This window comes from Macaca nemestrina, chromosome 15 (genome assembly GCF_043159975.1).
Source record: "Macaca nemestrina isolate mMacNem1 chromosome 15, mMacNem.hap1, whole genome shotgun sequence".
In the NCBI taxonomy this organism is placed as follows: Eukaryota; Metazoa; Chordata; class Mammalia; order Primates; family Cercopithecidae; genus Macaca; species Macaca nemestrina.
In genome coordinates this window covers 66,201,403-66,223,915 of record NC_092139.1, presented here as the reverse complement: position 1 = coordinate 66,223,915, position 22,513 = coordinate 66,201,403, and the positions used below count along the sequence as shown (strand labels likewise).

Sequence of the window (22,513 nt, the reverse complement as noted above, 5' to 3'; positions counted from 1 at the left end):
GTCTTAGTCTTTCATATCCCAAAAAATATTTCGGGATGCCACACTAGTGCAAATACCCTAGTGGATGCAATTATATACAGAATAATATTTTGCATTTTATTGATAAAAATAATTACTTTTTAAAAACACTAACATTAATGTATTAATGAAAAGCACCTACATGTATTATAATTAGAAATGAGTAAAAATCAATATTCTATAGGAATATTCCTTGACTTTAAGAAACCTAATTCCTCTGTTTTTTATACAGTTGTCTTCGGGAAAATCACTTTGTTTAAATAAATAAAAGCATTTATTAGTGTTATAATGGGAAGTAGTAAATATTATAATATTATAGAAACTGAAAAAATTACATTGACGTTGTATGTGCAGGAGCAATACTGAACATATATGGACAAATATGAGTAATTTTAGAAGCAACCTGGATATTAAATGAAAGAGATGTAATGATGTTTTTGGAATGATTAAAAGTAAAAGAAGAGGCTGGGCGCGGTGGCTCAAGCCTGTAATCCCAGCACTTTGGGAGGCCGAGACGGGCGGATCACGAGGTCAGGAGATGGAGACCATCCTGGCTAACACGGTGAAACCCCGTCTCTACTAAAAAATACAAAAAAAAAAAAAAAAACTAGCCAGGCGAGGTGGCGGGCGCCTGTAGTCCCAAGTACTCGGGAGGCTGAGGCAGGAGAATGGCGTGAACCCGGGAGGCGGAGCTTGCAGTGAGCTGAGATCCGGCCACTGCACTCCAGCCTGAGAGGCAGAGCGAGACTCCGTCTCAAAAAAAAAAAAAAGTAAAAGAAGAAAAAGTGTAGAGGGAGGTTTCAGGGTAGAATCCGACTTGATTAATTGAGTGAAGAAATAATTTCATATGACTGAAAGTGAAAATAGAAGCTAGATGCCTTAATTAATTTATAGATAAACCAACCAAAAGTAATATCCTGATAAAGTATATTATGGAAAATTAAGTAGAATTTTCAATAAAAATGAAGACACCATCTATAGAGATTATTTATTTATATTTTAAGTCTGCCTGCCTTTAAGATGGTTTGGATGTAACTCTATCCTAATGTGGGGTGTGCAGGAAATCACGTTTGATTCCTTTTAGCTTTTCTTGTGTGTAAAACTACATTTCCCTCTTCAGGCTATATAAACAATCATGCTTTGACTGTTCTTTATAATGATCAACTATTGGTTTCACATGCTTGTGCTGAAATGGCAATGTCAGCATAAAAGAGATTTCAAGAAAAAACACATATGCAGATAAATCTGGTGAAAATTTCAACTATTTGATGGAAGCTGAAACTTTTCCCAGTTACCAAAAATGCGTCCCTTATTAATATAAACTGGTCACACCTATTAGATTTTTCTTCAATAAAATCACATATCTGATTTAATAGTTGAGTAGCTTTCGTGGAATAGCATGCTATTGTTTCAAAATGATAGAGATCGCTTTTACATCCCTTCTCAATTTATAATATTTGTTGAAATTTTCATATTTACCTTTACATAATAAGCATTTTATTTTTTGTTCAGTGAAATATAACTCTTCTCAGAAAATTTGTACATTGATACTTTCAAAGTATACTAACATTTATATTAATACCCTGACTTACTCTTAGATACTAAATTGTCTACTAAGTTGTCCTCTGAGTTACTAAACAATATATTTTTTTAATTTTACAAATGTAATTTTTAAAAGTCACGTGCACTTTATGTAAGAGTTTCTCAACAGCAGCATTATTGCTCTTTTAGGCTGGAGAACTATTTGCTACATGGGACCTGTTTTAGGAGTTTTAGGATGTCCAGCAGCATCCATGGATTTTACTCACAGAGCCATTATCACCTCCGCACTGGTGTTAAAAACAAGAATGATTTCACACCGTGCTAAATATTCCTTGAGACAAAATAACCTATGACTGAGAGCCCGTACATTAAATAAGCTAAAATACACAGATCTTAATTGCATTGTTTAGTTTTGATAAATTCATTTTCTCATGTATCCCATCTCCTATTAACACTAAGAACATTTGTTCACCATAACATATTCTATAGTGCTGCCTTATTCCATTTATAATGGAATAAAAAATAAAATCCTTCAAAACATAGCTAATGAAATTTTAAAAACCTGTATAAGGCAAGTTAAGAAACATTATTAAAAATCATCTAAATACTCAGGAAGGTATTTAATGCTTACGGATTCAAAGAGTTAATTTAGTTAGGCAGTCAATTCTTCCTAAGTTGACATAAAAGTTCTGTTTCAATTTTATCAAATTTAAATCAAATGAACACCTGAACAGAACAGAAGCACTTTAAGAATAACAATATGAGGACTCCTGTAGACTTTCTCCATAGAGAATCAAGTATAACTGGTTGAAATTTAAAAATAAATTAAACAAACAAAAAACATTTAAGAGTACTCACTATAAAAATTTTTAAAGAAAATATTACTGATATCCTAAGAGAAGGTAAAATGGTATCACATAAAGTACTCAATTCACACCACAGAAGGCAAGTAAAGAGAGGAAGATATGAAAAGAACCAAACAAGTCCCACTTTAGTAAGGAGTACAAATATGGTAGATATTAATCTAACTATTTCAACAATCACTTGAAATATGCACGGTCTAAATAAAACAAATTAAAAGCAGAGAAAGATAGATGTAAACATTGTCAAGTAATTATTACTACAGCAAATCTAAGAAGGTATATAAAGAACTATGTATAATGTATACCACAACTACATAAGATGTATTTCAACTTTTCAAAGCTGTGTCAATACTTGAAAATATTATAAAATAATGTAATTTACCACATCAACAGGCTAACAAAAAAAAATCATTGGATGATATCCATCTATGCAGAAAAGTTGTTTGACAAGATCCAACACATTTTTTCATGAAAAAAATTCATAGCATATTAGAAATAGTGGAAGATTTATTCAAATCAACAAGGAATATATTTTTAAAAAATAGAGTTAACATCATATCCAGTAGAGAGAAGCTACATTCTATCAGCCTATGACTGGAAACAAGGCTAGTATGTCACCTCTCATGTATCCTATTCAACATTTTGCTAAAATCCTGACTAATGCAACAAGACAAAAAAGAAAATGAAAGTTATACAGTTTGAGATGGAAGAAATAAAACTATCTATGTTCATAGATAACATGATTGTCTATGTAAAAAAATCCCCAACAATTGACCAAAAGAAAATTCAGACATGAATAAGCTGTTGCTGCAACGTTGTAACATACCAGTTTAATGTACAAAACATTCTTGCTGTTCTATATACCTTTGATAGACAACTGGAATTTGAAACAAAAAATACAGTACCGTTTTTAACAGCACTAAACAACGTGAAGTACTTTGGTATAAATCTAACAAAATATGTATACCATCTATATACCCATTCTTTTTTTGTCTAACTAAGAGAAAAATGATGACATAAAATTTCCCCTGGATCAGAGCATATATCGTATTTTTTGCGACATTACTGAAACTCAAGTTAACATTATAAAAGGTACGTTAATAGATATCACAATGTTCTATAGGGACAACAACTTCTGAATTGTAGGGACATGGTGAGTTCAGTAAATCCCATGAACATCTGCCTTAACAATGGCGATAAATTATGTTCTATGTAACAGTACACACATTGGAGCATTATTAGATGGACAATGAGGTACAGAATAGCTCAAGAAACAATCATAAAGAAAGTGTAGGGGGAGGGAGAGAGAAAGGTAAAGCACATCTATATCCAGATTATGTGTCTATTCCAGGACAGATAACAACTTCATTTATTATCAGAAGGGTCCAGTTTTTTTTCCCACCATTGATTGGCTGGTTACTGTCCTCAGGGAATTGTGATTTATCAGTAACATTTTTGGTATTCTTGAACAGTTGGACACTTATTCCACATAAAGCTTATTGAGAAATAAAACACATATAAAACCTTCATCTCACTACCGTATAAATGTGATTATTCATTAGTCCATTGAGCAAACTTTGAGGTGGTCACATAGGAAAATTGATAGGCATCTATCTTTTCCACTGAGTTACTCAGGGGCTCTTCTAGAGTGCATGTACTTTGGCGAGCATGGGACACAAACATGCTCACAGCCTGCGCATATTCTGTGAGGTACATTGAATATACTGCTTTCCCAGAATTACTTGCTACCCCTTCTCAGTCTTGTCTCTTCCAAGTACGCCGTCATCTAGCTAAACAATTAACAATTGCCCAATAATTAGTGTAAATTAATTGTTCTCAATGTGAGGGGGAACAATGATGGAAACTTTTTTGTTTGTTTGTTTTCACCATGCTACTGGCATTTTAGTGGGTAGAGGCAAAGGATACTATGAAGCATCCAGCAATGCACATGGACAGCACCCCATGACAAGGATTTTCTGGCACAAACGTTAAAAATGTTGACATTATGACACCCTTGTATAAATCTGTAACTCTGGACTCTCTTGTATTAGGGAAAAGTTGACAATCAAATGTACTGATGAAAGTTCTACCTCATGGAAATGTACGTTTCCCCTGTGTTTTATAGTTATACCTAAGAAATACTGTAATGCTACCTCAGTTTATTTTAGAAGGTCAGTTTAAGCAAAGATTATTTATATGTAAGTCAAGCCTACCTCTTTTCTTTTACTTTCAACTTTTTAATGAAAATCCACATAAGTTTATAGGAAGAGCTGAGAGAGGAAGCAATGCTGCTGTCATGGAGAAATAAGAAACTACCATGTGTAACCTACTTGGTCTTTTGGATTTGAATAGGTCCTACTGCATATTTGTCCCTTTCACTTCATTATAGAGTAGCTTTGTATACTGAGATTTAAGACTTGACGAATACCGTACTAACAGATCATGGAGAGTATTTAATGGTTCAAGATATTTTTACGTCCAATTTTAAGAATATTCAGTTTTCCAGAGTCCAGTTACAAGAACAAAAATATTTCTCAAAAGAGATATGGGTTGCTCCCAGAAAGGTTATTGCTTCACACTGAAACTCCAATAGACTAAACTTAGAGCTTTCTACTTGCCACAGAAACTAGGCAAAACATTGTGGGTATGGTGATGAGACCCGGGGAGATGAGCAGTGTGGACCTCAGCTTGAACAATTTCAAGAATCTTCTGAATTGGGTTGTACTATTCTAATTTTGTTAGCTCTAGTCATATGATTCAATAAATATCAATTTATTATTTAATTGGTATATTAGTATTATTTTAATTGTTCCACTGTTTATAACTTACACACACAGAAAGAGAGAAGCTTTTTTCAGTTGGGAAGACATTTTATACAATTTCTTTTGTATTTCTGGTTCTCTAACATGTTCTGTGCAGTCTTTGCTTTCCTGCTTGTCAGATGAAATGCCTAATTACACATATACTTCTACACTTGTGCACTGGTGAATTGTTTAGTGTGGAGAGTTAATTGTGAAGTTTGGAATTTTCCTTAATAATGTTCATGTATATTTATGAGAGTTAAACACTGCATGACTTTTTAAGACCTGAGAAGAGTAGTAATTTTAGAGATAAACATAAACTTTAAATTTGAGATCTATGTCTGAGAGCATTTTGCTTTAGTCACCTTTCTGATAGCTCCTCAAACTAAATCTGATAGTTATATGCAACATTAGGTATATAATTTATAGAATGGTGAGATTCTGTTTTTGAAATATTAACTAATTCTTCTTAACACTCGATTTTCTATTACTCTTGATTTTTCTCACTTTTCTACATTGGAACTTGCTTTATTAATTCCTCAGAAAAGGAGTGATTCAATTGATCATATAGAAAATGTAAACTTTTATAGTTGGAACTTAGAAAGTGTAAGCCCTGTGAAAAGGGAGTAAGTTCTGATGAAGGTATCAGAGCTAGAAGAAAACATGAAGAAAACATGATTTAACCTGAGGATCAAATCCTCAGGTTACCTGGTGGGCTTTTCTGTGTTGCAGATTAGTAACAAGTAGAATTAGGAGCCAGTAATACCGGTGAGTCCTTGAGAAAAGGCTCTACGGGACATGAATGGATAGACAGATAGACAGACAGATAGACAGACAGATAGACAGACAGATAGATACATAGACAGATGTAGGAATTTTGAATATGAGGGAAATATTACTCCTAAATAGAATGTGAAGTGGCGGCAAAGCCCTAGAGTATAAAAGGCATATCATATCTCATATCAATGATGAAATCAGACTCGCCTGAGCATGACCTGGAGAATTAACATGTTGCCAGGACATTTAAATAGTAGGACACAAATCCTAAAGTGTCCTAAACAATCCCACGGAATATGATGTGCTTTTTCAAAAATAGAAAGATAAAACTTGGGAACCACAGAGAACCCTGAAAGCGGTTAATTTTTAGCCAGATTAGAAAAAAGGTAAGAATGTGAGAAAATGCAATAGTGACTTGCATACAGCTAGGGTAAGATATTAGAACAACTCAAAATGTCTCCAGAGATGCTATCACAGGTTGGAAGAGACATCAAAGATCATACAACTAGTCCTTAAGTTCTTTACATTATGTATCCCCGAGAACTTAGACTCAACCCCAGCTATGTGATGGGGGAGATCCAAATGTATTAACAGTAACTTTTTACTACTCAGAAGAAGGGAGACATAGATAGATCTTGTTTTGCATAAAATATTATGTATTCAAACTTATTTCCCCTGTACATATTATCTGAGAAACAATAATGTAATAATGTTCACCTTTAATCCCAAGCAAATTATTAATGAGTCTTTTTTTTTTTTATATGGAGTCTCCCTCTGTTGCCCAGGCTGGTGTGAAGTGGCACAATCTTGGCTCACTGCAACCTCTGCCTCCCCTGGTTCAAGCGATTCTCCTGCCTCAGCCTCCAGAGTAGCTGGGATTACAGGTGGTCGCCACCACACCCAGCTAATTTTTGTATTTTTAGTAGAGACAGGGTTTCACCATGCTGGCCAGGCTGGTCGCAAACTCCTGACCTCAGGTGATCCAGCCACCTTGACCTCCCAAAGTGCTAGGATTACAGGCGTGAGACACCACACCCAACCATGAATCATCATTTATAAATGGCATGTATTGTGGGAGTTCTGAATGTTTTATAAGGAGTTCATATTCAGCATTGTTTAAAAATAGTAATAGTGCTACAATATTTTAAAATTCTGAATTGGGTATAAATGATATATCTATTTGTTGATAATTTGTGTATTGGAATAAACAAAAAGTTATTTAATTTAGGTAAACTAACAAAAGTAGTTATTTTTTACTGCATAATCTGGTGTATTCCCTATAAAAGTAAACTAAGAAATGCTATCAGATATATATGTATATGTGTGTATATATGTACATATAAAATATACACATAGTTATATGTATATATATACACACATATGTATATAAAATACACACGTATTTATATGTATATATATACACACATATATATCTGTTCTAATTCTTTGGATAAAAATAGACTTCCATTCTATACTTACTAAGGAGAAGAAAATAGAAATATGTGATTTGGATGAATGTCCCATATTTAATACTAAATGTGATAATCCTGGTACTAAAGAATGTACTGTTCTATTTGTTCTGTTGGTAATAATTTCTTTATATTAACTTATTTTGAATAAATGTAAAAGTAAAGAAAAGAAATAAGTTAAATTTAAATAGACATTTTTGGTTTTGCCCATAGTTTGAATGGTGAAGCTGTTTGAGTCCACGCTAACTGAAAGGAGCAGATTTCTGGAACCTGAAGAAACTGGCATACAATAGAATCAATAAGAGGTCATAAATGAAGGTCATATATGTCTGTGTGCATATATATATATACTCACAGACACACAGATATATACATATATACACACACTATATATATATGACAAGCTGGCAGAATTTAGAAGTTATAGCTATTCAATAAATAGTTATTTTTCTTTTTTTTTTTTTTTTTTGAGACAGTCTTACTCACTCTGTCTCCCAGGCTGGAGTGCAGTGGTGCCATCCCAGCTAACTGCACCCTCTGCCTCCCGGGTTAAAGTGATCCTCCTGCGTCAACGGGTTAAAGTGATCCTCCTGCCTCAACCTCCCAAGTATCTGGAAGTATAGGCATGCATCACTATGCCTGGATAATTTTTGTATATTTAGTAGAGACGGGGTTTCCCCATGTTGGTGAGGCTGGTCTCAGATTCCTGACCTCAAGTGATTCCGCCCACCTCAGCCTCCCAAAGTGCCAGGATTATAGGCACGAGCCACCGTGCATGGCCGTCAATAAATATTTCTTAAGCTTATTACTTAAGAAAACTTTGATAAATAAAAAATTCAATTAGTTGTAGAGGCTTGTTTGCATATAATAATCTACACATACCACATTTCCATTTGGGGTTTCATAATATTCAATTTACATACAATTTTTAAATCTGATGGCTTTTATAATCTCACCATCTTTTATTTAATTTGATTGCAATCTGTGGCTGATGTAGAATTCAATATTGTTTAGATGGGTAATTTACCTTACATAGCCAGATGAAAAATAAACGATTTGAGAGCAAAGTAGGAAAAGCCACATTCAGTTAACAAGTCCACAGTACTGGCTTGTTTCACAAGACACTGTGCAAGTCAGTAGCATCAAAAATCTAGATGCCTGAATAGCATGTAAGGATGGGGAAAAAGACATGATAAAAGTGGAAACTGCTGGTCTCAGTGGCTTGTGACCGTCACTCCAACTACTCAGGAGGTTGAGGCAGGAGGACTGCTTGAGCCCTAGAGTTAGAGGTCAACCTGGGCAACATAATGAGGCCCACCTCTAAGAAATTTTTTAAAAATAGCCAGAGAGGGTCGCAGGCACCTAAATTCTCAGCTACTCTGGAAGCGGAGACAGGAGGATTGCCTGAGACTAGGAGTTCAAGGCTGCAGTGAGTCATAATCGTGACACTGCACTCCAGCCAGGACAACAGGTGAGGCACCATCTCAAAAAAGAAAAAAAAAAGTGGAACCAAAATGAGAATGTCCAAAGATTGCCATAAACAAAACCGGGATGCACAAATATGATTTTAAGTTCATGTACCTAAAATTATGAGGATAATTATTTTATATATATATATATATATAGAGAGAGAGAGAGAGAGAGGGAGAGAGTGTGTCTATGCCTGTAGTAATATCGTAATGAACAATCTTCACTTAGAAAGCAGCTTTGGTACAGACCAATTGGCAATTGATTCAAATATTCCTACTGCAACAGAATGTGCTCCTTGTTTGAAGAGCCTCATTAAAACAAAGTCTCAGTGTTATAACATTACAGTGTAACTGTAATACTTAAGTTTTCTTACAATAATGGTATTTGAAGTCCACACTAGGAAGAATCAATCTTAATAAAGAGGGATCTAGACTATATTACATGTTATGTATATGTTTATACTCCACATATTTATATATAGTGTACAGATCTATACATTTTTATATATCTCTCACACAAAAAATACGTGTATGTGTGTGTGTGTGTGTGTGTGTGTGTGTGTGTGTGTGTGTGTATATGAGGAGAGAGAGAGAGAAAAGGAAAGAAAGATTTTAAGGAACCCGGGACTCACATGTCTTAATTCCATAGGGAAGACCAGCGGACTAGAAATTCAGGTTGGAGTTGATATTGCAGTCTTGAGAGAAAAATTCACAAAGCAGGCCAGGCAGACTAGAAACTCAGGCAGAGTTTGTATATTACAGACCTGCTTCAGGAAACTTCTGTCTCTATCTGAAAGTTTTCAAAAGATTGCATGAGACTTATCAGATCAACTGGATACCAAAGTTTTGCCAAGATAACACATAAAATTAGCCATCACAAAGACCAAATGAAGGTAAGAACAGTTATACTCAGCATGACCCCGAAAAATCCTCTTAAAAATAGTTCCAATATTTTTGAGTATTTAGGGGCTGGATTGTCTTGGGCTATTTAGGGGCTGGATTGTCCTGGGCTGATGGAAATATTGCTAATCAACTGAGATTCTAGTGCAGATGAAATAGATAGTAATTTATCTTTGCCATACTACAATGGTGTTTTGTGCTTCTTACACTGGATTTGCATATCTCTTTATATGGAATTGTTCCAATATATGTCGTTGTCCACTCATGACATGTCTGACCTTTGTAAAATCCCAGAATGCAGCCTATTGACCTAATGTTACAAGGTGCCTAGACTTGATACATTTAGGTTATTCAATTTTTCAACATATCAATTTTTTCCATTATTTATTTAATGATACAAATTATCTGTAACGTGTCAAGTGTCATGTTCCATGCTTCAGTATGCAAATGTAATAACGCAAAGTTGGTAGATGAACTACAATACCAAATATCTATATTTTAAAACCCTGAGGGACTGTACTGAAAGCAATTATATAATATAAATCTAAAATTTAAAAATTGCACAAAAATTATAATTATCACAGTTCTATCCTTAAATATAAGAAAGGTGAGTTCTGTAAACTACTGTGATCTACAAAAAACTCATAGATTGAGACATGATTTAAATTATATTAGCACGTATTTCAGCCAAACAAAATTACATGAAACTTATGTCTGTAAACCTACTGATAGGTTGATCAATTATACTTCCTTAGGTTTATAATTTCACTTAAAATCCATCTAAAAAATCATATAAAACATTGACATGTGGATGCGCATTTTAAGGAAAAAAGTGATCATAATATATTTCTAATGCCTCTGAGGAAGGTATTGGCATTTAAAGTTGGTTTTAATTTTTTTTGTTTCTTTGTTGTTGTTGTTGTTTTTGAGACGGAGTCTCGCTCTGTGGCCCAGGCTGCAGTGCAGTGGCCGTATCGCAGCTCACTGCAAGCTTCGCTTCCTGGGTTTACGCCATTCTCCTGCCTCAGCCTCCCGAGTGGCTGGGACTACAGGCACCCGCCACCTCGCCCGGCTAGTTTTTTGTATTTTTTTAGTAGAGACGGGGTTTCACCGTGTTAGCCAGGATGGTCTCATCTCCTGACCTCGTGATCCGCCCGTCTCGGCCTCCCAAAGTGCTGGGATTACAGGCTTGAGCCACCGCGCCCGGCCGGTTTTAAATATTTTATAGTGAACCTCTAGAGCTATGGAATAATCTTTGTCAATCTAGATGTGATTGATTGAGGGTGAGTTTGGAAAATTTCAGGTAGTTCATGGTACATGTATTTCAACACCGTTTTTCCAAGTCATTGGATACCTAGCTTGCATTTTCTGTATTTTCAGTGGTAATATTGGCTCAGTCTTGAGAGTTAATGTAATTTGATATTATATAATAGAATAGCAATTTTAATTATTTAACATTTTTAAATACAACCCATATTACATTTATCCAAGCCAAATTTTTATAATTAAATATTTTTGAACATTTTGACTCTTAAAAATATCTTTTAAGCGTTTATTTTTTAAAATTTTAAAGTATTTGTAACTTGTATTATACTTTTTAAAAATCTTTAAATTGTTTTTAGCATGAGGTATTACAGAGTCATTCACTCAGTTATTAGAATAAAGTTTTTATTTTATCAGTTAATATTTTAAAAACAAAAATAAAGAACAACTCATTGTGATGTTCCAGTATGTGCTAATAGAAATATACACATCACAATAGTACCCCCACTTTCTTCCCTAAAAATATTTGCATTACTATGTGCAAATTTATGAAGACAACAATTCCCATTCACTTAAAATAACGGATGTTGAATTAAATCACAGAGGCAATGACAAGAATGTGTTGCTGTCGCTCAAGTGAAATTCCCCGTATGACACTCCCAGGTGGTATGGGCAAGTGGACCCTCTAACACCTGCCTGAAATATAAATAAAATATGTACACAATAATGTCCATGCTAAGCAGTGTAAATATCACTTCTAACTAATTCAGCTCCTCAAAATTAATGCCTTACAATTGACCTTTAAGCCCAGTGGTCCGATGGGAAGAAAATGCTAATTAATTATTTGATTCTTATATGAAGTGTTATAACATTGGCAACTATTCACTTATTTTGAATACCCAGCCTAGATTGAAATGGTAGTCTCTATGGGTAAGGTAAAAATAAATACTAAAATCAATAAAACTACAGTAGAACCATGTGCAGTTTGGCATCCCGTGATAGAATATAAGTGAATATCAATACAGTTGGGCAGTAGAATAATCTCTTAGTGTAAATGTGTTATACAACTGTGAAAAAGAATACTTCCAATGTTCTGGACATTGCTAGGTAATTCTACTCACTCTGTCTTTTGATTCTTGTCACGTATCTTTAAATCGCTTCCAATTTGGGTACAATTTTCCCAGAGATGAAGACTAAGATTCTTGTTCCTCGTATATTCTGAAACTCCATCTCAGATATTATGACTAGATTCAGGCAACGACTTATCTGCCTGAATAAGACGAAAGGGCTTTTCAAAACGCCTTCAACCAATTTTAACCACCACTGTAAACATCTGCATGATGGCCGGTATTCTGGAGTTGTTGCAAACTTACTCTGATCCAACTCCAACTATTAATTCTAATTTTTTAATGCCCTGTTTTTCCTTTTACCTGATCCCCTAAAACTACCTTATTTTCTGACCATTTCTGGGGCCTGTTGGCCTGCTTCTCTAGTTTCAATCTAATTTGTCAATCCCTAACATCATCAATTAAGTTATTCATTCACTCAACACATATTTCCTAAGGACCTACCATGTGGAAGTGTACCCGTAAATATCAATTCTTGTAATTATCTGTTACTCCATCTGTCCTCCTCCTATCCATCATTTATCTGGCATCTGTCTATTGATCTACCTTTCTAAATACCTATCATCTTCTAATACTTTCAAGTTATGAAACATAGTTCTTTTTCATTTTGTATCGAAAGATGGCATCTACTGGTGATATTTAAAATTACTACTGAAGTAAATGAAAGTCAAAGAAGTTTGTATTTTATGACAACTGAAAGTAAGTGTGGAAACAAGAAATCCTGCAAAAAAATCAAGGATAATTATGACATAAGGAGATTTTGGTCAGAATGAAAGTAAGTGTCTTTTGTGCTTTACATTTAATTTACAAGTATACCCTCTTTGTTAATACAAGGTGTTACAACAATCATGATATCTTGCTCCCTAGAAACACTGACTTTTCTCTTCCCATAGTTCTCTGCATATCTCTGTCTTTTAAATAACTGATTATGTCTAGATAAGTCTTATAAAAATAATACGGAAAAACACACGGCAAAACAGAATATTTTACCTACTTTTATATAGTGTCTGGCCTTTACTATCATTTGCTTCCTGAATCAAATGGGTGATATTCATGCATGAAAACAAAAATAGGAATGACAAAAATCCCAACTCACAGGACTAATGACACAATCACATAATTGGAAAATAAAAGTAAAATATAGTTTTTGAGAAATTTCAGGGAAAACTACAAGGAGAATTTTAAATTTATAAAAGGGGTTTAGCATGAATTAAACTATAATAAAAATTGGAGAGGCTGAATTATTAGAGGCCCACAAAAGAAGAAGAGCAAAAGAATATATGAGAATATTTGGCAAGAGTACGTGAAGTTTGGTGTGGTTGGAAATATGTGTTGTTCAAGATTGAATGAGGGCTAAAGGTAAAGTGAGAGTCTTATTCAGTCAATGGAGAAAAACTTATAGTTAGAAAAATTCTGTTTGTACATAGGCCAATATAGCAAAAAGAGGTGGAAAATCAGCAGTACTTGGGATAATATATGTTATATTATTTGTTTCATTATTAACTGACTACTCACAGAGTGTCACTAGAAGATTTAAAAGTAAAGAATAGAGACGACAATTTAGAAATTTTCATAAAAATACAAGGTTAAATTCCCTACCAATCAACTGGAAACTTACATCTGAAATCTAGAAGAATGATCAAAGTCAGAAATAAATATTGGGGAGTTATTAGTATATACACAACAAATTATCTTTGATATTAAAAAGAAAAAAATAAGTAGTAGCTAGAAAAGTATAAGGACGCAATTTGGAGTCATGACTGTCATTATTTTTGCTTTGAAGGAAATTGGACAGTGAATAAAACTATGAAGTAAGGAAGCAGAAAAACCGAAAGAAAAGAGTGACAGAAATCAATGGAAAGTTTCTTCTACCTTTCTTCTTAATGTTAATAATCATTAAATCAGTTATAAAAAGAGACATTTTCTTTTTTAAACTATATTTTTATTGTGGTAAAATACATACAGCATAACATTTGTTATTTTAATATTTTTATATGTACAATTTACTGCCATGAATTTCATTCACAATATTGTACAACCATCACCACATCTAGTTCCAAAATTTGTTATCAACCCAAACAGAAATCCAATACTGTACTCATTAGGCAACAACTTCCCAATTCCCTTTAACCCCAGCCCTTGATGACTTCTAGTCTATATTATGTCTCTATGAATTTTCCTATTCTAGATATTTCACATACATGTTCATTCATCTAAAATGTATGCTGCTTTATGTCTGGTTGATTTCGCTTAGTATATTGTTTTCAAGGTTCAACCATGTTGTAGCATACATCAATACTTCATTCCTTCTAATGATTGAATAATATTCCATTGTAATGTATACCCCTTTTTATTCATCTATTTATAGATGCTTGTATTCTTGCTATCTTTTAACTATTGTGAATAATACTGCTAAAATATTGGTATGCATATATTTGTTTGAGTCCCTAATTTTAATTCTTTGAGATATACACCTAGGAGGGAAATTGCCAGTCATATAGTAATCCTATGTCTAATTTTTGGAGAAACCACCAAACATTTCTACAGCAGCTAAATCATTTCACATTTCCACCTACAATGTACAAAAGTTCCAATTTCCCCGCATCCTTGCTAACATTTGTTATTTTTCATCTTCCTGATTATAGCCATCACAGAATTTTTGAAGTGGTGTGATTTTGGTTTACATGTTTTCTATTTTCTATTTCTTGAGCATTCTTTTCATGTGCCCATTGACCATAAATCAATCTGTTTTTGTTTGTTTGTTTGTTTGTTTTGTTTTTGAGATGGAGTCTTACTCTGTTGCTTGGGCTGGAGTGCTGTGGTGCCATCTCGGCTCACTGTAACTTCTGCCTCCCAGGTTCAAGTGATTCTCCTGTCTCAGCCTCCTTAGTAGCTGGGATTACAGCATATGCCACCATGGCTGGCTAATTTTTTGTATTTTTAGTAGAGATGAGATTTCAACATGTTGGCAAGGCTGGTCTCAAACTCCTGACCTCGTGATTTGTCCACCTCGGTCTCCCAAATCACAGGGATTACAGGCATGAGCCACCATGCCCGGCCCATTAATCAATCTCATATGGAGAAATGTCTACAGAAGTCCTTTGTTTTGTTGATTAGGTTCTTTGTCTTGTTGAGTTGTAGAAATCCTTCACAAATTCTGGATATTAACTTCTTGTCATATATTTAGTTTACAAATATTCTTTCCCTTTCTGTGGGTTGTTTTTACTTTCTTTATAGTGTCTTTGATACACAAGTTTTTTTTTTAATTTAATAAAGTCCAATATGCCAATTTTGTCTTTTGTTGCTTATATTTTTAGTATTATATTTTAAAACTATTGCCAAATCCACCGCCATGCAGATTTGTTCTCATTTTTTAAAGATGTTTGTAATATTGACACTTAAATTTAGGTGTTTTATCTATTTTGACTTAACTTTTTTTATGTGGTATAAGATAAGGGATTGACTTCAATAATTTACATGAAAATATCCCATTTTACCGGCACCATTTGTGGAAGAGACTGTACTTTTCACAGTGAATGGTAAAGTCATGTATTGAAGTCTCCAACTATTATTGTAGAATTATTTATTTTCCATTTTAATTCTTTCAATTTTTGCTTTATATATTTTGCCTCTATTGTTTGGCATGTATACATTTAAAATTATTTTGTATTGAAACTTCCAACAATATATAATTTTTTCTTTTGGAAACATTTTATTGGAAATCTATTTTATCTGATATTAATATAGTCATTCCAAGTCTTTTGTGGTAACTCTTAATATAGACTGTATGTTTTCATTATTTTACTTAAAACTTTGTTGTGTCTTTGCATCTAAAGTGATTCTTTCTTCATACACAGCAGATAAATGAATGTTTTATTTTTCATACATTCTGCCACTCTCTTAACAATCTTATAAAAGTTAACCTCTTTTTGAATTGTATGCCTATTATATATATTTTCAGTTATCATTTTATGCGTGTGTCTTTTAAATCACATAGGAGAACTATGAAGAGTTACAAACAAAAATACAACGAGGTTGGCTTTTTTACTTACCTGCATAGCTACCTACACCAATGTTCTTAATTTCCTCATATTGCTTCAAACCACTGTCTGGGGTCCTTTTATTTCAACTAGATGAATTCCCTTTAGCATTCCTTGTAAGGTAAATTAGTAACAAGTTTCCTTAGCAATTTTTTTTTAATACTTGAAGGACAGTTTTGCTGTGTGTAGAATTCTAGGTTGACAGTTTTGTTACCCCAAACCCCAGACTATTTACAGTATTTTATATCAACCCACTGCCTCTGTCCTCCATTGTTTCCAATAATAAATCTGTGGTTAATTATATCAAAAATATTTCGTGACTTACCTCTCTCATGTTGTTTTTAAGCTTTTTCTGTGTTTAACTTTCAATGATTTGACTATATTTTGCCTGAAATTTGCTGAACATTTTTAATGTGTAGTTTCATGTTCTTCATTAAATTTGGGAAATTGTCAGCCATTATTTCTTAAAATAGTCTTTCCACCTTATTTTCTCATAGTCTTCTTTCTGGGACTCCCATAATGAATACATTGGCCTTCTTTATAATGTTCCACAGGTCTCTTATGATCAGCTCATTTTAAAAAAAATCTTTTTTCTTTCTGTTTCTCACACTGCAAAAATACTATTGTCTCTCTTTAAGTTCACTGATTATTTCTCCTGATTGCTCGTTCTGCTGTTGAAACTCTCTTGCAAAGTTTGTGTTTCAGTTATTATACATCTCTAGAGAGAAGTATATTATACTTTTCTTATCTGCGCCAGAAATTCTATTTGGATCCTTTATATAATTTATATCTTTATTTTGATATTGTTATCACATGTATTATTTTGCTGTTTTCCTTTTGTTCTTCTCTATACTTTTCTTTAGCACTTTGAACGATTTTAAAACATTTGATTTAAAGTCTTTGTATAGAAAGTCCAATGTTTGTGCCTGTTCAGGGCCTACTTCTGTGAATTACTTTTTCCTTTGAGTGTCCAGTAGTTTCTGATTTCTTTGTATGGCTTTATTATTTTTTGGTTGAAAACTGGACATTTCTAAATTTTAATGGACTAACTCTGGTAATCAGAGATTCCCTTTCCCCAGGATTTGCTATTTTTATTATTCTAGGTTTAGGCTTGTTTTGGCTAAGATTTCCTTGCATTCCAGGGGAATATTTACCTGACTTTTATTTACTCTGCATTCACTTAAGACTTTGACTGTTTCACAAACTTAAGACAGAGTTCTCAGTGTTTCTGATTTTTTTTTTTTTTTTTTTTGAGACGGAGTCTCGCTTTGTCCCCCAGGCTGGAGTGCAGTGGCCGGATCTCAGCTTACTGCAAGTTCCGCCTCCCGGGTTCGCGCCATTGTCCTGCCTCAGCCTCCGGAGTAGCTGGGACTACAGGCGTCCACCACCACGGCCGGCTAGTTTTTTGTATTTTGTTTTTTTTTAGTAGAGACGTGGTTTCACTGTGTTAGCCAGGATAATCTCGATCTCCTGACCTCGTGATCCGCCCGTCTCGGCGTCCCAAAGTGCTGGGATTACAGGCTTGAGCCACCGCGCCCGGCCCTGTTTCTGATATTTTTATTATGTTTCTGATGAAACACAGGAATTCAGAGCTTCCCACTCTACTATTTCCCTGGTGCCACTCCCCAAAGCAGACATTTTTAAAATATTCAATCAATCCTTCTTCCTAGAAATGATGTATGGATCCTTATTTGCTCATATGATTATATTATTGCTAAAATATTTTAGCATAACTTTAAAGTTATAAAAGAGCTATGCTTATGTTCACTCTATAATTGCATTCTAAGCTAATGTTTATAATAAGAGATTAACAAATAAAGGTAAAGTAAATGAGTAAATTTGTTTTTCTGCAACAATTACTTAAAGGCTAAACTTTTTGATCACAGTGAAATGTTGACTTACTTCAGATTTCTATATTTTAGATTATTGAGGTCATGATTTGAAGCCAAAATACATTTATTCCCATATAAAATAAGGAACAGTTGTTTTTTTCTGTTGTGGCTTACTGAGGAAACAATTAGTATGTCTTAGTGGTAAAAATGTGCATTTACATTTTTAAAGAAAATATAAAAACATACTTTAACCCCTGGCCATGTGATATTAACTCTTATTTCCCAGTATGCTTTTAATGTGATTTTTCCATCTAAAAATTATTTTGTATTTACTTTTATATTTAACTCCCAAATACTAATCAAAGAGCAACTGGGCCAACAACATTGTAGCAAACATCATTATCAAGGCAAAGGAATCTATATGACGGTATTTTAAAAAATTCACCTCCAAAATAATTCGAAAATTTGAAAGATTTGTTTAAAGAGAGGCAAGATAATAATATTAAAAAAGATTTACCAATGAACAAATCCAAATGGCCAAATGTTGGGCACTGAAATTGAACATACAACACTGATTAAGATAGTATTGGCTTGGAAAAATACTTAAGTGTAAAAAAAAAAAAAAAATCAGAGTTTGGTTCTTTCACTAATATTTGTTACAGTTTGGGTTTTCAAGTTATTTCTGGGCTACACAGTTCTTTCCAGACTACCTGGTGGCAGTTTGACAGTCTAGTATCACCTTGTGTTGGGACCCAAAGATCCAGAAGAAGCATAGCGCTGTGACTAGACCACCTATGAAACCATCACAAAGCTTAACCCACCCTTGATCCCAGAATCTTTACAAATGCTTTCTAAAAAAAATTCTCAGGATGATTCAGAGGACTCTTATAACTTCTGCTCGAACATGTCGATAAAGAACCGTAGTAACTTGAGTGTCGATCCTGGTACCAAATTCCCAACTCATCTTCATCTGTCAGAAGGTTTACCTCAACAACAGGGTAGAAGAGAAATTATTTTCCAGGATATCAGAGGCAGCTTGCCTTACAGGGGGAAGGGAGTGAGAACACAGTTATCTGTGCAGAAAGAAAGGGTGGTAAAATTGATACCTGTTAGTACACAGATTTTCTCAGCTTCAAAGAGAACTAACAGACACTGGGCTTAGAGGAGTTCAGACTGAATTGAGAAGGGAACCTTTCAGATGTGGCTGCACTTTCTGCATGCACTAGGTGGGATCCTTCTGAGAATGCTAGAATAGGGAATTTTGACACTGAGCAGATTCAGTCATCATTTTTTTTATTGTACTTTTTACTCTTGCTGGTAATATTATTCAGCAGTTGAGAAAGCTACTCTATACTATTACAGACTATAACAATAATTTTGATAATGAGTTCTTTTATGTATTTTTCTTCATATATCTTTTCCTTTCTGCTGTGATACCAGTAATTCATAAGGGATCTGTATAGTTTGAATGTATTTGAATAACTTCAATATACTTTAGCTCCACTCTTCGATTTGACCCAAAGAAGCATCAATAGGTCCTAAGTGTTCCCATGTGTCTTAAAAGGCTGAAATCAGCGAAATGTAACCCAACATCAAGAATCTGTAACAAAGTAACTTGGAGAAAGAAAAAATTGGGTAGTTTGCAAGAGCATAATAATTTGATTTTCTGACTTTCAAAAATTTGAATTGTATTAAAAGAAGTCTTCCGTGTGTTATTTTTTTTCCATTTTCAGTAACAAGTAAATGTGTGCATAGAGAAACAATAAAATTGATATATTCAAGTATTTTTAAAAATCAAATGTAGAAAAATAAAGCCAACCTTTATACTTACTCCATATTTAAGAAAATATTTTGAAATGCCTAGAGAATATGTGTAAAATGTGAGATGAAGCTATTACACCACAAGATGGCAGATTCAGGCCACTAAACTGATATTTTTTGCAGTTTGTAAGGTTCTATTTTCTCTTTCATATACCTGCCAACTTTTTATAGAACTTTTAATAAAAAGAATACAAAATATGCAAAATTTGGATGTAAACTGATGATTAGAACTCCAGTCTATGGCAATCATTATTTTTCAATTGAAAAATTTTGCTTAAGATGTAACAAGTATTTTGTTACTTAATCCCAAAAATGTTTATGTAATTTAAATATCCCGGTAAGAATTTCTATGAAAACTTTAAATCATTATGTATTCAATAAATATCAAGGTATATAAAACAAACTTTGGCTTTATTTCTGGATAAAATTTATTTTTTGACTATCCTTACAAACCATGAGACATTCAGAGTTTCTTAAAACAAATAAAAATAAAAACAAAAATTTTAAAAACATCATTACTTTGGTGTCACTTATTTGAAATCTATATTGCCATTGTTTAAAGTTTCTGAATTTCTGCGTTTATGATCCTTTCTAATCTTGAACACTAAGGCCCCTGTTATCCCCTTATGACCTCAAGTTTTGCTTAAATGTATGATACAACTGTACTCTTATATTAATATCTGCATTGTATTTGACTTACCATCATAGAATCAAGGACATTACATTATTGATATCAGAAAATCTGTAGTAAGAAGATAATGGCGCTTCCAGATACAAATAGCATCTGGTGGGAAAGTTCCTAAGCATAAATAAAACCGTACATTCAGAATAGCAAAATGTCTAATGTGGCTATGTCATAGAATATTCCTGTGATTATCATAGCTGGAGAATGAGGCTGGAAATATGTTTTGAAGAGCAATCTATTCCCCCCAAAAAAATACTTGAATGATCTCATGGATGTTAGAAAACTTTAACAAATATTAAAATAGAAGATTATTATAATTTGATTTAACATTTATAAAAGTCAGATTCCCAGCCCTGTAGAAGATGATGTGGACTGCAAAAGTTGCGTTAAGCAGTAGAATTTGGTTCATGGATATACAAATTAAGAGCCCTTTCTATTATTCCTCACAAAACGTAAGGAAGAATTAAGAAGTGCCTGGCATGCTGAAGTAATTGTATAGATGGGAATGGGGAATTCTTAATTAATCAGCTAATTATTTAAAAGATCATTTATTCATTTAAGAAATAACTGAGCAGCTACATTATACCAGATGTATTTTATTTTATTTTAAAATTCTATTTATTTATTTGAGAGAGAGTCTTGTTTTGTCGCCTAGGCTTGAGTGCAGTGGCACGATCTCAGCTTACTGCAACCTCCGCCTCCTGAGTTCAAGTGCTTCTCCTGCCTCAGCCTCTGGAGCAGATGGGATTACAGGCTCCTGCCACCAGGCCTGGCTGATTTTTGTATTTTTAGTAGAGGCGGGGTTTTGCCATGTGCCAGGCTGGTCTGGAACTCCTGACCTCAGGTGATCCGCCTGCCTCGGCCTCCCAAAGTGCTGGGATTACAGGCGTGAGACCCTGCGCCCGGCTGCATTCTTAAAACTTGGAGCTACGGTGTTGAAAAATAAACCAAGTCCCAAGCATTACAGAGCTTACTTACTACCTGGAATATATCCACACCAGCACCTCACACCCCATTCTCATGAACATGTTTTAAAATGTCAGACTATGGAGGAAACAAGAATATGAAATAAGTGAGGGAGCTGTTTGAATATTTTTCCTGTGATGGAATGTTCTAGGGAGAGGGAACCGAGAATTGCAAAAGAACCAAAGCAGAAATAAAATTATGTGTTTTGGATACATTAGAGAGACCAAGTTAGTAGACAGAAATGAAAAAAAAAAATAAGAGAACTTTTAAAATTAACTAATAATTTATGAGTCAGCATTGTGTTGCATTGGCTACATAGATATGAACAAACATAACCCTTTGTTTAGAGAGAATTTACAGTCTAGGGAGGAACTTGCTATGTTGGAAGAGAAGTATGAACTAATGTAGGTAAAGAGAAATGTCTAGGAATGTGAGGAAGAAGGAAGAGTCAAGAACCGTGTCTTCAGGGGTTTCTTGCTAGAGTGAGCTGTTTTGTAACAATCCCATTAACCTAAATAAACATGTCAGGAGAGAAATGCTGATTGATGAGGCATGGTGGAAGACTGGTAGTAATGACTGCTGCTTTTAAAACAGAAATTGCCAGCCAGGCGCAGTGGCTCACTCCTGTAATCCCAACTCTTTGGGAGGCTGAGGTGAGCGGATCACGAGGTCAAAGAGATGGAGACCATCCTGGCCAACATGGTGAAACCCCGTCTCTACTTAAAATGTAAAAATTATCTGGGCGTGGTGGCGTGTGCCTGTAGTCCCAGTTACTTGGGAGGCTGAGGCAGGAGAATGGAGTGAACCCAGGAGGTGGAGCTTGTAGTGATCTGAGCTGGCGCCACTGCACTCCAGCCTGGACGACAGAGCGAGAATTCGTCTCAAAAAAAAAAAAAAAAAACAAACAACAACAACAAAACACACACACACACACACAGAA

General features: G+C 34.1%; 1 protein-coding gene across 5 annotated transcripts in view; it reads left to right on the top strand.

Annotated features, from left to right (window-relative positions):
- The window catches only part of LOC139358594 (BTB/POZ domain-containing protein KCTD5-like), a 141,733-nt gene that overhangs the window by 43,897 nt on the left and 75,323 nt on the right, over nt 1–22,513 (top strand). The window lies entirely within an intron of this gene.